At 36.6% G+C, this 14,066-nt stretch overlaps 1 long non-coding RNA gene across 1 annotated transcript; it reads left to right on the top strand.

Moving 5' to 3' along the window:
* Positions 1 to 733: 733 nt before the first annotated feature.
* On the top strand, positions 734 to 2,387 carry LOC116106691. Its single transcript, XR_004124338.1, has 3 exons — positions 734 to 809; positions 916 to 1,185; positions 2,050 to 2,387. It is a non-coding gene; the product is annotated as an uncharacterized LOC116106691 (long non-coding RNA).
* The last annotated feature ends 11,679 nt before the right edge of the window (positions 2,388 to 14,066 follow it).

Raw genomic sequence — 14,066 nt, 5'->3', positions numbered from 1 at the left:
CTTTTGGCTTCTGAGTTATCCCACAAAGTTTTCGGATTACAAAGAGAATGCCATAAATAGCAAGTGGCTATTATTTTATGTGAGAGACGCAATACATAAAGTGGTAGTTGTATAACGAAATAGTAAGATCTTTCGCTTCTTAGTTACGCTTACTGTTTAGAGGAGAAAAAAAAATAAAAACAATATAAAAGTCACCCATATGTCGGGGAGATGTTAAGGCAATTGATTAGCTAAATATATTTATCAGAATTTAATTAATTTCATGGGGCAGATACTTATATATATCGAATTATAGATGGGATGATGTTTCGCATTTGTTAGTGTTTGATCAGAAGTTAAACATTTGATTAGAAACAAGTGTTTATTCAATAATCCAAAAGGATATATATCCAAATGTTTAAATTAAATTAAACCAATTCACAAGTGTTGTGTTGTTAAGAACTTAATTTTTAGATAAATCTTCTGGTAACCATGCTTTGACATCACAATGCAACAGAACAACTTCTCTATTGAGCTTCATTGACTTTTGGTTTATCAGCTAATGTGGACATGTCCTATTTAAATATAGTGCTAATACGGACAAAAAGTTTTTTCTCAACTCAATCATTTTAATTGTTTTAAAAACAAATATAATTGGATTATAGGGCCCTCCCACTTCATGTTGCCTCATTTGGTGGACACCCCATCACCAAATATAAATTGATTTATATATATAATTGTAACACTAACCCTAGAACATTCCTATATAAATGCCACACTCTTCTCCATCATCTCCCACGAATTATACAGAAACTCTAATCTCTATTTGGGTAAGTAAATATTAGTTCTTTTGATTATGTAAAGTACACATATTCTGTAGTCTTTTATATTTCATTTGTATTAAACTTGAATTTTGTATGTTTTGAAATAACACAGTGTGAAAAGATAATCAAATCAGTGCAAGAATGAGGGTTCTAGTGGTTGCTCTAATCCTGATGACAGTGAACTCTTGTTTGGCTGCAAACAGAAGGGTTTTATTGGATGACGCTGACCAACAAGCAGTACAGGGCGACCAAGGATTGATTGAGGATGAGAATAATGTGAAAGTTGAGTATCCGCCCAACGATGTGAATAACCACCACGAATGCCCTAGGCCGGTTTTTAATCAACGTGGAGGTGAAAATTGCAATAGCACTGGATCGGGAGGTAGTGGCTAAAACCTATAAATATTATGTTATAATATAGTTTTATGTACGTTAAATATATGTTTGCGAGGTTTGAATAACCATGCCTGGTATTATATTACTTTATGTTTAGTAGGTGTTTTTGGATGTAGAATCAAGACCATATGTATTAGCTTGTAGATATCTTATTGTATGATAATATTAGTGAGTGTTATTTAATAATGTAATGTTATGTATTGTTTTACAATTAAAAACCAACGACTATCACGCATGAATTAATGCATGGCTGCATGATATCAGAAGCATGAACTATAATTAAGAACTAATGAAAAGTAAAGCTAAGATTTGAACTAATTCTATTTTATGCTCCCAAATATCCAAAGTGTGATCTTGGATCCTTGATGCAATTTGTTCTCATTAAAAGAATAACAAAAATAGTGAATTCGAATTGCAATGATATACAAAGTTTAGAATTAAAGTCGGTTTTTAAAAGAAACATTAAGTCGATAATTTGTGTAAAGTGGTCTTGTGAATTTCATTAACCAATTCCAATTAACTTATTAGAAGCTATATAAATAACTATACATTATCTCTTGCATATCTACGAATATCATTGTAATTGCAATATAACCTCATGATCTTAAATTATGAAAGCAATATCTTTATTAACTTATTATTATTATCTATCAATCAATAAGTTTATTTCATATATAGTTTAATTCATTTAGAAACTTGAAGTTATTTTAATTATAATTTTACTAGATAATATGACTAGTATACAATATTTATATTAACCATGCATGCAGATGCATAAATTACTATAGTTCTTGGGCCCAGAAGCCGATTCGATCTCTGGTCATATTGACATGGAAATGTATTCTATCAGGCCCCACTTGTATTTTATAGCATGGGCTTGGAACGAAGTTCGGATCATGATCAACCTGAAAAATAACAGTTGGACAGCCCGACTTACCAATTTGGAGTTGAATATTGAATAAAGGGATAATATCATTCTGAGGGCACGAGTTCTTCAAAACAACCCTTAGAGGACACAAATTTCATAAACAACATTTAACAGAAACACGTTCAATGTATATTATAGGAAGATCTTGGAACCAAGTTTCGGCTCAAATCAACCTGGAAAAGGGGAACAGTAGGCTGGCCCAACAGCCCGATTTACCAATTTGGAATAGACAAATGTGGGAGTTGAATATAATTTCCCTTGGGAATATTTGTCAATGTAGTATTACATTTGATAGAATATATATCAAACATTCATAATTAATAATCATCGGAAACCATACCATACATATTGAATCCATTAAGGGAAATCATACTTATATGTAGCTACATCTATTATATCAATAGATTTACTGTACTAAAAACTTTGGTTGTAATTAGGGGTGTCAACGAGCCGAGCCGAGCCGAGTTTTCGGCTTAACGAGCTCGGCTCGTGAGAGAAGAAGATTAATCGAGCCGAGCTGGAGCCGAGCCATGAAATTTGCGGCTCGGCTCGGCTCGGGTAAGAGTCTAGGATATATCGAGCCGGCTCGCAAAAATTCAATTTTTTTAGAAAGAAATCAAATTTTTTTTAGCCAGGCTCGGCTCGTGAGCCTAACGAGCCGAGTCGGGCATGGCTTGAACTCGGCTCGTTTTGGCTCACGAATCGAGCTGAGCTGAGCCATTAACGAGCCAGACTCAAGTCGAGTCGAGCCGGCTCGCGAGCAGCTCGGCCCGTTAAGCACCCCTAGTTGTAATGTTTTATCCTAAAATTTTGTTTGAAATAATATTTTATTACTTATACGTAGTGTTTGGTTCGGAGAATTTTTTATTACTGAAAAAATTAAATTACCACTAAGATAGATTACCTTGAAGATTAATGAGGAATGTTATATTAAGATGTTTGGTTAGATTGCTAAGTATAAGTAAATAATATGTTTGACTGGGAGAAATAAAATATTATCGGAGGGTTTTTACTGAATTGCCCTCCCTTTTTAATATTATTATTATTATTATTATTTAGAGCCCGTTTGGATCGAGTTGAAATTTTTTAACATGAGTAATATTTGTTTAATTGAGCATATAACCGTGTTTGACATTTTTGTACAAAAATTTCCCGAAAAATAAGATGACAAACAGTGCCAAAAAGGGGGTAAATTGCCGAGAATAACATTACCTAAGGGGGGGATGTTATTAAAACATTACTGTTAGAGTCATGAAAGTGACTCTATTTTGGTGATAAAAATACCCCATTTGTGATTAAATTGAAGTATATTGAGACAATTAAAGAATTTATGAATTTATTCACGAAAATAGCTTCCTAATATTTTTCTTATGAATTTAACGTGTTTGGAATGATTTTGGAAAGTATATGAGTTGATATTAGGTTGTGGTTTATGGATTAAGGGTGATTTTGTCTCATTTATGCTGTTTAGGGGGTAAAATGTCATGTTTTAAGGGGCTGATTTTGTCACTTTTCAATTATGTAGGGACTAAACTGATATTTTACAAATTGTTCTATAAAAGAGAAGTGCAAATCGCGTTTTCCAGGGAGGCTGTTCACCCAGTTTTCCGGCGACCCTTCGTCTCCCTTCGGCGACGATTCATCTCCCCATGCATCGTTCCATCATCAGCCAGCGCAAGCCGCCACCGTGAAACGCCACACAACACCGTGACGCTTCGCCTTCCACCACCGCGTTGTTTCGTCTTCCCGGCTAGTTTTGGCCGTTTTTCGACGACGATTCGGCTCCCCAAGGGTCGATCTCCCTTCCCCACAGCCGGATCTACACTTTCCTAGCTTCAGCCCCTGCGAAAACCGCCGGAATCCGCGATTTAGCCGCCGCAACTCTTCATCTTCCAGGCCAGATCCTGCTCATTTCCGGCAACTTCTCACCTCCCCAGGACCTGATCTGAACTCCCTATCACCAGAGCTTTCCATCGGTACCTTCGGATCCCATTTCCGCCACCGTTTTTTGGAGACCCGCCGGAAAATTAACGTTTTCTGGCGAACCGCGGCTGTTCGTATTTCGGGCTGTCCGTTGGTCATTTTTGGCCCTTCTTCGCATCATATCGCTGTCGGTTACCTCCTCTTCGCCATGATCAGCTCCGTTTCCACTGTTTCAGCCTCCGTCATCACCACCATGAGCGGCTGAGTTCCCGGTTGTCTGTTACGGTGTAGGCAAGATCGAGATTGACTCCACGGATCTCCTCATCAGCTCTTGACTAGTTGGATGAGCTCGAATGTTGGATATTTGGTTAAGTTTCTTGTATTCAGATTATATTTGTTTTCGTTTCAGTTTGTTTGCGATACTTTAATATTATTCTGATACTCGACGTGTTGAATTGATAATGTCCATTGAGAACGTTTATTGATATATAACTTTTCGCATAATTGAATGTCGGTTTGAGATTATTGAATGTTGATTATGACTTTAAATTGCTTCGGTACTGATTGCAATCAAGTTGTAGTAGCGTTTAATATCATTTCTACTAGGAATGCATTTATTGTGTAATTAGTTGATTGGATGATACAGGTTGATAGGTTGTACTTGTTAACGTTGTACCAACTAGTGGTGTTTAAGGGTTTAGCATTTTTCGGTTAGTCAATGATAGTCTTTAACCAATCGATCTGTAACTAAGACGACGGGGAGACAGGATAGATTATGCCTAGATTGCCGGGAGATATTTCTATGGATTTGCCTAGCCTTGTAGGATTAGGAAATTGAAGAGCGAGGAGAGGAATTGTGAGAGTTGGTCTTGAGTCAAACCGAACCCGTAGCGACAACGCTTTTAATATTGAGTTTTAGTTAGCAATTTATTTAATGCTTTTAATTTCCTGCAAGTAATTAGTTTCCTTAGTTTTAATCAATCATTTTGTCAATTTCTCTTTCGTTAACTCAAATACACATTAGGTCGTTAGTCTTGCTCTCTGTGGATTCGATCCTGCTTACCGCTACTATGGTATTTAGGTTTAATTTTTAGACTGTGACGATCGGTCTAACAATTACTCTGGTAATCATAATTTCTATCCAATCTTGCCCCTAAACAGTGGATTATGTGGACGAAAATATCATTTGATTTTTTAATAATTACAAAATAGCCAATTTGCACAAACAGACGTATTGTCCTCAGTTTTTTGATTTTCCGGATGAATCTGCCCTGCTTTTTATCATTTTTTTTTCAGAAATGCCACGAAGATTGGTGTACCCATATTATCCTTAGATATTTGCATATTGTGACTAATATGCCCTTGAACTTCATTAAAACTACATTATAAAAGAAAAAAAATTTCAAAATCGCACAAACAGGCATGATTTCCTTCTCTGCCCTAAACCTCGTTCGCCACCGCTGGAGTCTTCTTCTCGTCGATCTCGTTCGCTAGTTCGTTAGTCCGATCACTATTTCCGGTAAGTCGTTTGCCCTCTTTCCTTTGTATGTTGCGTGATTTGTTTGGATTGCAACCCTAAACCCTAACTTGTCCATTTTCCCTTTGTCGTTGGTCCACCATCTCTGCCGCAGCAATGTCGGGTCTTCGTCGCCCTCTGTTTAATCCCGACAGCACTCCAATCGTGGTTATCGGTAAGTTCATCGCCTCCTTATGGTGTAGGAAGATTATTAAATTGAGAGGGTTGGTTTGTTTTACTTTAGAGAGGGTAATATTGCTGTGGAATAACCTATTTGATGCTGAAATTACATGAAAATAGTTTGAAATGGTAGTAGGGTTTAGGGTTTAATGTTGTGATTTGTTGCGTTTGAGTTAGGGTTCCTTTGTTTTTTCTATTTAAGATTTGGCTATATGTGTTCTTTTTTATGTGTGTTAGGCTGAAATTGTGTGTATGAACGACATTTTTGGTTACTATTATGGTTGCAACATGATTTGTTTGGATGGCAATTTCAAACCCTAACTTCTCCAGTTTTCCTCTGTCGTTGGTCCAACATCTACGCCACATCAACCTCTCCTCTTCGTCGCCATCTGTTTGCTCCCAACAACATTCCAATCATTGTTTTCGTTAAGTTCCTTGCTTCCTTATGATGTAGGAAGATTATTAAATTGAGAGGGTTGGTCTGTGTCACTTTACAGAGGGTAATATTGTCGTGGAATAACCGATTTGATGCTGAAATGACTTGAAAATAATTCAAAATGGCAGTACGTTGGTGGTTTAATGTCTTGATTTGTTGCATTGCATTTAGGGTTGCTTTGTTTTTTGCATTTTATGTTTGGCTAGGTGTGTTCTTTTTTATGTGTGTTAAGGCAGAAATTGTGTGTATGGACTGCATTTTGGGTCATTGTTATGGTTGCAATGGTGGCTGGAATTTCATGTGTTTATGATTGCATTTTTTGTTGATCTATGCATGTATTGGTGGTTGAAATACTATGTATATATAGTCAATTGACTTGGCAAGGTAATTGAAATGCTGAAATTGATTTATCGTTGGAATTTTGTGTGCATTCGGTAATTATTTGAATAATATTGTGGTTGGAGCTTTGGCATGTCTGGGTTACTTGTGCTTTGGGTGATATTGCTTTTCTTTGGACTGTTTTAGGGGGCATCTACATAGATTTTTGGCTGCACGGTTGGGGTGGGTTTAGCATGGTGAGATGATGGTGTTAGTTGGTATAAATTTATAGGTATTCGGCATGTGAGTGTGGCCATGTTTCCAAACTGGAATAAGTTGTTATTGTTATTATTAGAAATGATGTTTTTAAGTTGTTATTGTTATTATTAGAAATGATGTTTTTAGTCGGTATAAATTTATGGGTATTTGGCATGTGCTTGTGGCTATGTTTTAATTTTTGAATAACTTATTATTGTTATTGGTTAAGCTTAGGGTTTTCGGTGTTAACGTCATAATCTGAAAATAGATTTTGGTGTCATCAACCTTTGTGAAACTAGAAAGATACCTTCCAACCTCTTCTGACTTCCTATCAAGTACCTAAGCTGAATATTAAAAGCCAAAAGGCCTGAATATTATCAGCTAACAAATTAAGAAACTCAATGAAAACAAATATACAACCATATAGTATAGATGCTCCTTCAACTGATGATAACCATACAGTATAGTCGACCCCACATACTTTTCACTTCAGACACAAGACAACGAACAGGAGATGCCTCAATTTCTACAAACAAATAAATCAATATAAAGATTATAAATCTATTCACATTCTCCTTTGAAGTGCAACCCAATGATGTGATAACAAAAGGTAATGCACTCCTTAGTTAAAAATATGTTTTTGATGAAACATTGCACACAACGAACTTCACAAAACTGAACTCACCATTTCTTGCTGAACTTGAACCCAGTTGCCCATGTTTATTCCAACCAAAGGCTAGGGAATGACCATCTTCAGTAACCACCACCGTATGGCTCCTCCCTGCTCCAGCCTTTTTAATTTTGTACTTTTAGCACAAATAATAATAAGGATCAGATGTTAGCCTTAGAATATTCAAACATTCGCTGACTTAAAATTTTTATTAATTAACAATTAACAGAAAATTGCCAATTTTGCTATACAACAAGTTAAAAACAGAAAAATCGTTATTGTTGACTCTATCTTGAATAAATCACAGTTGGTTTCCTGAAACCATAAAGCTAAGAGGAAGCTACTAGCTTAGATGTTACACTCCCATGCAAGAAAGATGTCAATTATTTCTCCATTCTATGATCAGTGGGGACACAAATTGTAATCATTAATCAAAAAGTTGACTTAAAGACAAGAACAACCCAGCCCATGCTTAACAAAGGCGTAGAATTAAGGAGGTTTCTCAACTTTACTGGATTAAAGCTATACAAACAAATCTAACTAAGTTAAGAAAGCAGCAACTTACTTTGAAAGCTCGGAAACAACAATAGGCCTATCACACTGAATTTTATCCCCATGACCTAGTTGACCATTCTGTATAGACAAAGCTAGGTTTCATCAATAGATATGAACAACACTGAGTATTGAAACATATACATAAGAAAACCACACAAAGGTGAGTTTAATAATGCCATGCCTCATTTCGTCCCCACGTGTAGCAACGCCCTTCAACATCTAATGCCACACAATGACACAATACAACAACACCATTTACACAAAAATAAAAGTAAAACTCAATTCACAGTAAAAACTATCAGCAATAAGTAAACAAACTATCTAATAGATAATGCCATAAATCAAATGGACCTTCCAACCTCTTCCGATTTCCCATCAACCTTTGTGAAACAAATGAAAGAGTATCAGATTGAAATATTTATTGTCCACAACACAAAAATTAACAACAATATATAAATTTAGTCCTAAAATGAAACTTGTAGTACAATAACCTTAAGAAAACACAATAATATAATACCAATTGAATTGCTAAAGAAGACAGTTTTGAGGGATTGATGTGAAATTTTTGTGATGTTTATGCTGGTTTGTGTGATGGATGCGAAATTTTTATGTGTGGGATGTTGAGAATTGTATGAGTGTTTGAGGTGAATTTTTGTTTGGTGGTGAGATTATTAAATTCTGATGTTTATGTTGTTTAGGGTTTGATATTCAGTTTGATTTCTTCCAGATACAATTACTTGTTATGGGTTTAAGGACTTGTACATGCTTGATTGACTTTATTATGCTTTGATCCATTAATTATGTGAAACAGCTATGACTCGTTTAACAGTCAGGCAGAAGATGCACTTGGTTGCCCTTTTAGTCTTCCATTTGGACATGTTGGAAACCATGTACACCATGCTCGTCCTTCTTGGGTTGGCTAATGCACTTATTATACGTGGTAGACGTAGGGCTGTTATATCATATGCCAGTGAGTCTGTGTCTAGGTTTAAGGTTAGGTCGTTCAATTTACACACCATGCTTTTCTAGAGTGATGAGTTATGTTTTGAGAGTTGTAGGATGAATAGGGCTCTATTTCACAAATTATGTAATTTACTTACTATACATGGCAACTTAAAATCAACCCGTCATTCATCTGTAGAAGAATTAGTTGGGACTTTTCTTCACATCCTTACCCATAACCAAAAGACCAAAGTAATGAAACGTCAAATGCGTAGATCCACTGAGATGGTAAACCACAATTTTCACTTAGTCCTGAACGTCGTGTTAAGGTTGCATACCCTGCTGTTTAAAAAACCAAAGGCCATTCCCGAGAACTCAATCGATGAGCGGTGGAAATGGTTCAAGGTACAGTCTAATCACTAAGTTTAGGATGTACATGTAGTTCAGTAGCTTATCGACTCGAGGCAGCCTTAGATGGAACATACATAAAGGTTCATGTGCCGGCTGACGATATACCTAGGTACTGGTCAAGGAAAAGTGAAATTGCAACTAATGTCCTTAGTGTATGCATACTGACATGCGGTTTATATGTGTCCTCCCAGGGTAGGAAGGTTCCGCTGTAGATGGTAGAGTTCTTAGGGATGCCATTACTAGGAGAAATGGATTAAAGGTCCCCCAAGGTAATATAACAAAATAAATTGTATTTTTAATGTTAGAGTCTGCCATAATAGTGCACTTAGTAATTGTTATTGACTTAAAATTGTTTATTTTAGGGTAATATTATTTATGTGATGCTGGATACACTAATAGGGAAAAGTTTTTGGCCCCTTATTGAGGACAAATATATCATTTGAGTGAATGGCGGCAAGGTCACCAACCAGCATCACTGCAAGAATTTTTCAACATGAAACACTCTCAAGCAAGAAATTGTATTGAGTGATGTTTCGGCATCCTGAAAGCTCGATGGGGAATATTGAAGGACACATCTTACTATCCCGTCAAAACTCAATGTAGAATCATTACTGCATGTTGTCTTTTGCACAATTTCATAAGGTCTGAGTTACCCATTGACTCGGTTGAAGCGGAGCTTCAGGAAGAGGTGAATGATGAAGGGCAAGAGGATGACGATGGAGAATTGATCAAGCATGTTGAGCCTAGTGCCGCGTGAACTGCATTTAGAGACACTTTGGCGGCTGAAATGTTCAATACTTGGATGGTTGCGTGGAATGAATGATTGTGCTTGTGTTTAGTTTATGTGTAGTGTTGTGACTTTTTAAATTTCTGTCTTTTCTGATTTGCCATGTATGAATGAACCCAAACATAAATGCTTTGTTAGTGGACTTGTACTTTGACTTACATTTGTCGTATGTGGATGGTTGAATGTTAATTGATCCCGTTCATGTATTATTCTTGTTGATTTACTTAAAATTATTAATATCATGCATATCAGTAGCTCGGACATTGTGTATAAACAAAGTTGTAACCTAATTTTTTTTCCCAATATCACCAATCTGCCTTTTTTTGTTTTTTGTTTTAACAATATGGAAAGGTTAGCATCGTGGTCCCATGAGTCTGACAGGAGCATTAGCATGCATGACAACCCTGTGCCTACGAAAAAAGACAGAAAGGGAAAGGGAAAGGCAAAGGCTAAGGGAAGTAAGCAGCAGTGGACAAAAAAGGAGGACGCTGTGTTGGTGGAGTGTCTGCTAGAGCTGAAAGAGCAGCCACTTTGGAGAACTGAGCAGGGGTTCAAATGCGGTTACCTAGCTGAGGTCGAAAAGATGATGTGGGAAAAGCTTCCTCATTGCGATATGAAAGCATAACTGCATATCGACTCGAGGGTGAAGATGTTAAGGAGGCAATATAATGCAATCAACGAGATGCTTGAGAAAGGAAGCGGCTTTGGGTGGAATGATGAGGAGAAATGCATTACATGTACCAAAGATGTCTTTGATGACTGGGTCCGGGTAAGTATGCTTGTGTTGGTTTATTTGTGTACATTTTAAATTTTAAACTTCACGTTTATATGTACTCATACAAATGCTCCATATGTTATGATGATTAACTTTTTTGTAGAGTCATCCTTTTGCAAGAGCACTGCGACACAAACTGTGGGTGCACTATGATTCCTTTGTCGCCATCTACGGCAAAGACAGGGCCAATGGAGCTAGTGCGGAGATAGTAGCTGATGCTATTGAAGATTTGGATAATGATACTGCTGACAACAATGATGAACAGATGGACATCGATGTCGATGTAGATCTCGATGTCGATGGGCACATCAGTGCCCCGCCAAAGGATGATGTGATTGATTCTACTTGTCAGGCGGCCGCTGCTAGTCAAAGCAGAGTTACGGTTAGCAATAAGAGGAGGAAAAAAAAAGGTTGGAAAAGCAACCAACAGACTGACATGCCACATTGGGTAGGTTTGAGACTGCCTTGGTTAGGACCCGAGCTGAGTTGAAGGGTATTGTTGACCACTTCAAGAAGGAGACCCAAGAGAAAGACCATAAAGTTCAGGTGTATTTGATCACTTCTCAATAGGATGGATTCACAGTCACTGAGATGTTGACAGCCACCATGGAGATTTACAAGGAACCTCACAAGATAGATATCTTGTTTGGGTTACTAATGCACGTGTAGAGAGATTTTGTGAAGATGCAGCTTGGAGCAAGTAATAAGTACCGACCAACATTTGACTTCTAGTGAAGTCTTATAATGGGTTTTTTTTTTTTTTTTTTTTTTTTTGGTGGCACAGGGTTATTAGTATGCTGACACAGTGGTTGTATTCCCGTATTTGTATTTTGCCTATATTCTAACTGCATATAGGATGATGTCTTTTGTTATGTTTTTGTGAAAACCATGTCTGTCTAGTAATTAAATGGTAATGCTCTATGTTTGCAGTTAGTATAGGAAGGTACAGATCATTAATATGGAATGTAAAAAACTCTTAACTTTGGTAGTGACATATAAAAGGATGTCTGCATGTCTGTGCGTTTAATGTTTGTTGTCTTAGTATGGTGAATGTGACATTTTGATTTACTTATGGAAACTGACATTTAGGTCACCAGGAAAGTACGGTCAATGTATACTAGCATTTATAAAGTGTCAGTTCTATAATTTTTGTTTTCTTTCCCTCTTTGATGTGCTTTGTTTTGTGGGTTGGTGTGCAGGAACGATGGGAGGACCACCACATTGCCCAATAGTGACGACGGAAAGCACAAAAGTTCGTGAACAATGTCAAGAGAGCCACACAGTTTGTACATATAGCAATGTGAAAGGTATTACAGTTGGATAGTTATGGAGTCAATTTGTTGTATGGTTGGGAATAATGCTTATTAACGTAGCTCATAATTGATTGATGTGTAGATGTAGGCGGGACCAATCATTCAATACATGAAGAAAATCACGAGATTCCTTTAGCCTTAAAGGGCAGCAAATGCAAAGGTACCAATCTTGCAACTTGTAAACCGACTAATGCTTTCAGTTATGAAAGATGTTTGGAATTGTTTGCTAATGTAAATGAATGATGAACATATGTAGGTGCCACAAATCAACGAAGGTCAAGTAGGCAATTGGCAAACAGAAGGGGAGGGGGGATGTTGAGCAGTAGTATGTTTGACCTCCACATGGGGTACGAAACTGTTTTACAATTTACATGCTTCACGCCATATTTACATAATATGTTTACCTGATATGATTGACTACATATTTCTGATCTGCAGGAACTTGTGAAGGAGTTTTAAAGTAGACAATTTGCACAATTTCATCATCGTGGATTGCATGTGGTTTTTTATGTACACAAACGAAGTGTACAAAGGGAACGTGCTAAAGTGGATTGATGAATTGAACATATTCTCAAGGAAATATGTGTTCATTCCTATAGTCTTCTGGTGAGATTTTTGATATTGTGGCTATAGGCATTTGTTTTATACTTACCAAACGCGGACATGAGTTGATTTCGGTTGCTTAAGAGTTGACATTGATAATATGCATAAATTATGCTCACAGGGGTCATTGGAGTTTACTGATTTTGTGCAACTTTGGTGGAGATGTAAACTTGGAAATTAAAACTTGATGCATGGTGCTGCTTGATTCGCTTGGAGTAGAAAACGGAATGACGCTGCAACCTTTGATTCGACGGTAAGCTTTGATTATTTCACAATTATTTGCAAGCACATTTGAGCACATGATGAAATTGCATTGTTGGAGATGTGGTACTGGAATGGGTTTCAAATTGTCCAAGCTTAATTATGCAGGTTTGTGAGGGATATTTATGAATCAGGAACAATGCCCAAGCATCCAAGATTGGTTGAGAAACTGCCTTTGCTAGTGCCTAAGGTGATAAAACAGTATATTATGTTGGTTGATGGTAATTAGTGGTTGATATGTTCAGTATTTCATGTATTTGTTGTGATCGATAAATGCACTCACCAGGTCCCTCAACAACGGAACCACATGGATTGCGGATATTTCGTATTGTATTATATAACCAAGTTTGTGGAAGTTGCCCCAGAAGATTTTTCAATCAACGACGGGTATCCTTACTTTGTAAGTACTGCAATCTTTTAATTGATCAGGTTGATTTGTTTATTGTCTCTTCAATTATAATATGTGGGTTATTGTTGTTGATTTTTATTCTTCATAGATGACGCATGATTGGTTTACACTAGCTGAATTTATAACCTTCCATGACAAACTGTTGTGTGAAGTTGAGTAGCATAGGCTGCGTTTTATTCATTTATGTATGATTATTGTGTATTGAGTATTGTGTAATGTCAAATTGAGTTCACTTAAAAAATGGTGGTGATTATGTTCACTGTTGCAACGTGCATAATTATGTATTATTATTGGTTCACAGGTTTAAAGAGCATCGTTATTCAGCTTGTAGTTAATTTATTGGTACATTGCTTGGATTCAACATAATGTAAATGCACAGGTACTCCAAAATATGTGATATGACAAATGTACCAATAATTCTTACACTTTTCACACATAGTTTTGGCCTAGGATAAGTGGAAAAAATTAACAAATTTCCTCAAATTTGGAAACTTGCTTCTAAATTCCAGCCATGGTGTAAACAAAAAAAATACAATTTTTCTTTTGCCTTGAAAAAAAAAAGGCTTCAATTGAACTGAAGTA

Source organism: Pistacia vera, unplaced genomic scaffold (assembly GCF_008641045.1).
Source record: "Pistacia vera cultivar Batoury unplaced genomic scaffold, PisVer_v2 Contig520, whole genome shotgun sequence".
Taxonomy (NCBI): domain Eukaryota; kingdom Viridiplantae; phylum Streptophyta; class Magnoliopsida; order Sapindales; family Anacardiaceae; genus Pistacia; species Pistacia vera.
Note: the sequence above shows the minus strand (reverse complement) of the source record. Positions and strands in the feature narration are given on the sequence as shown.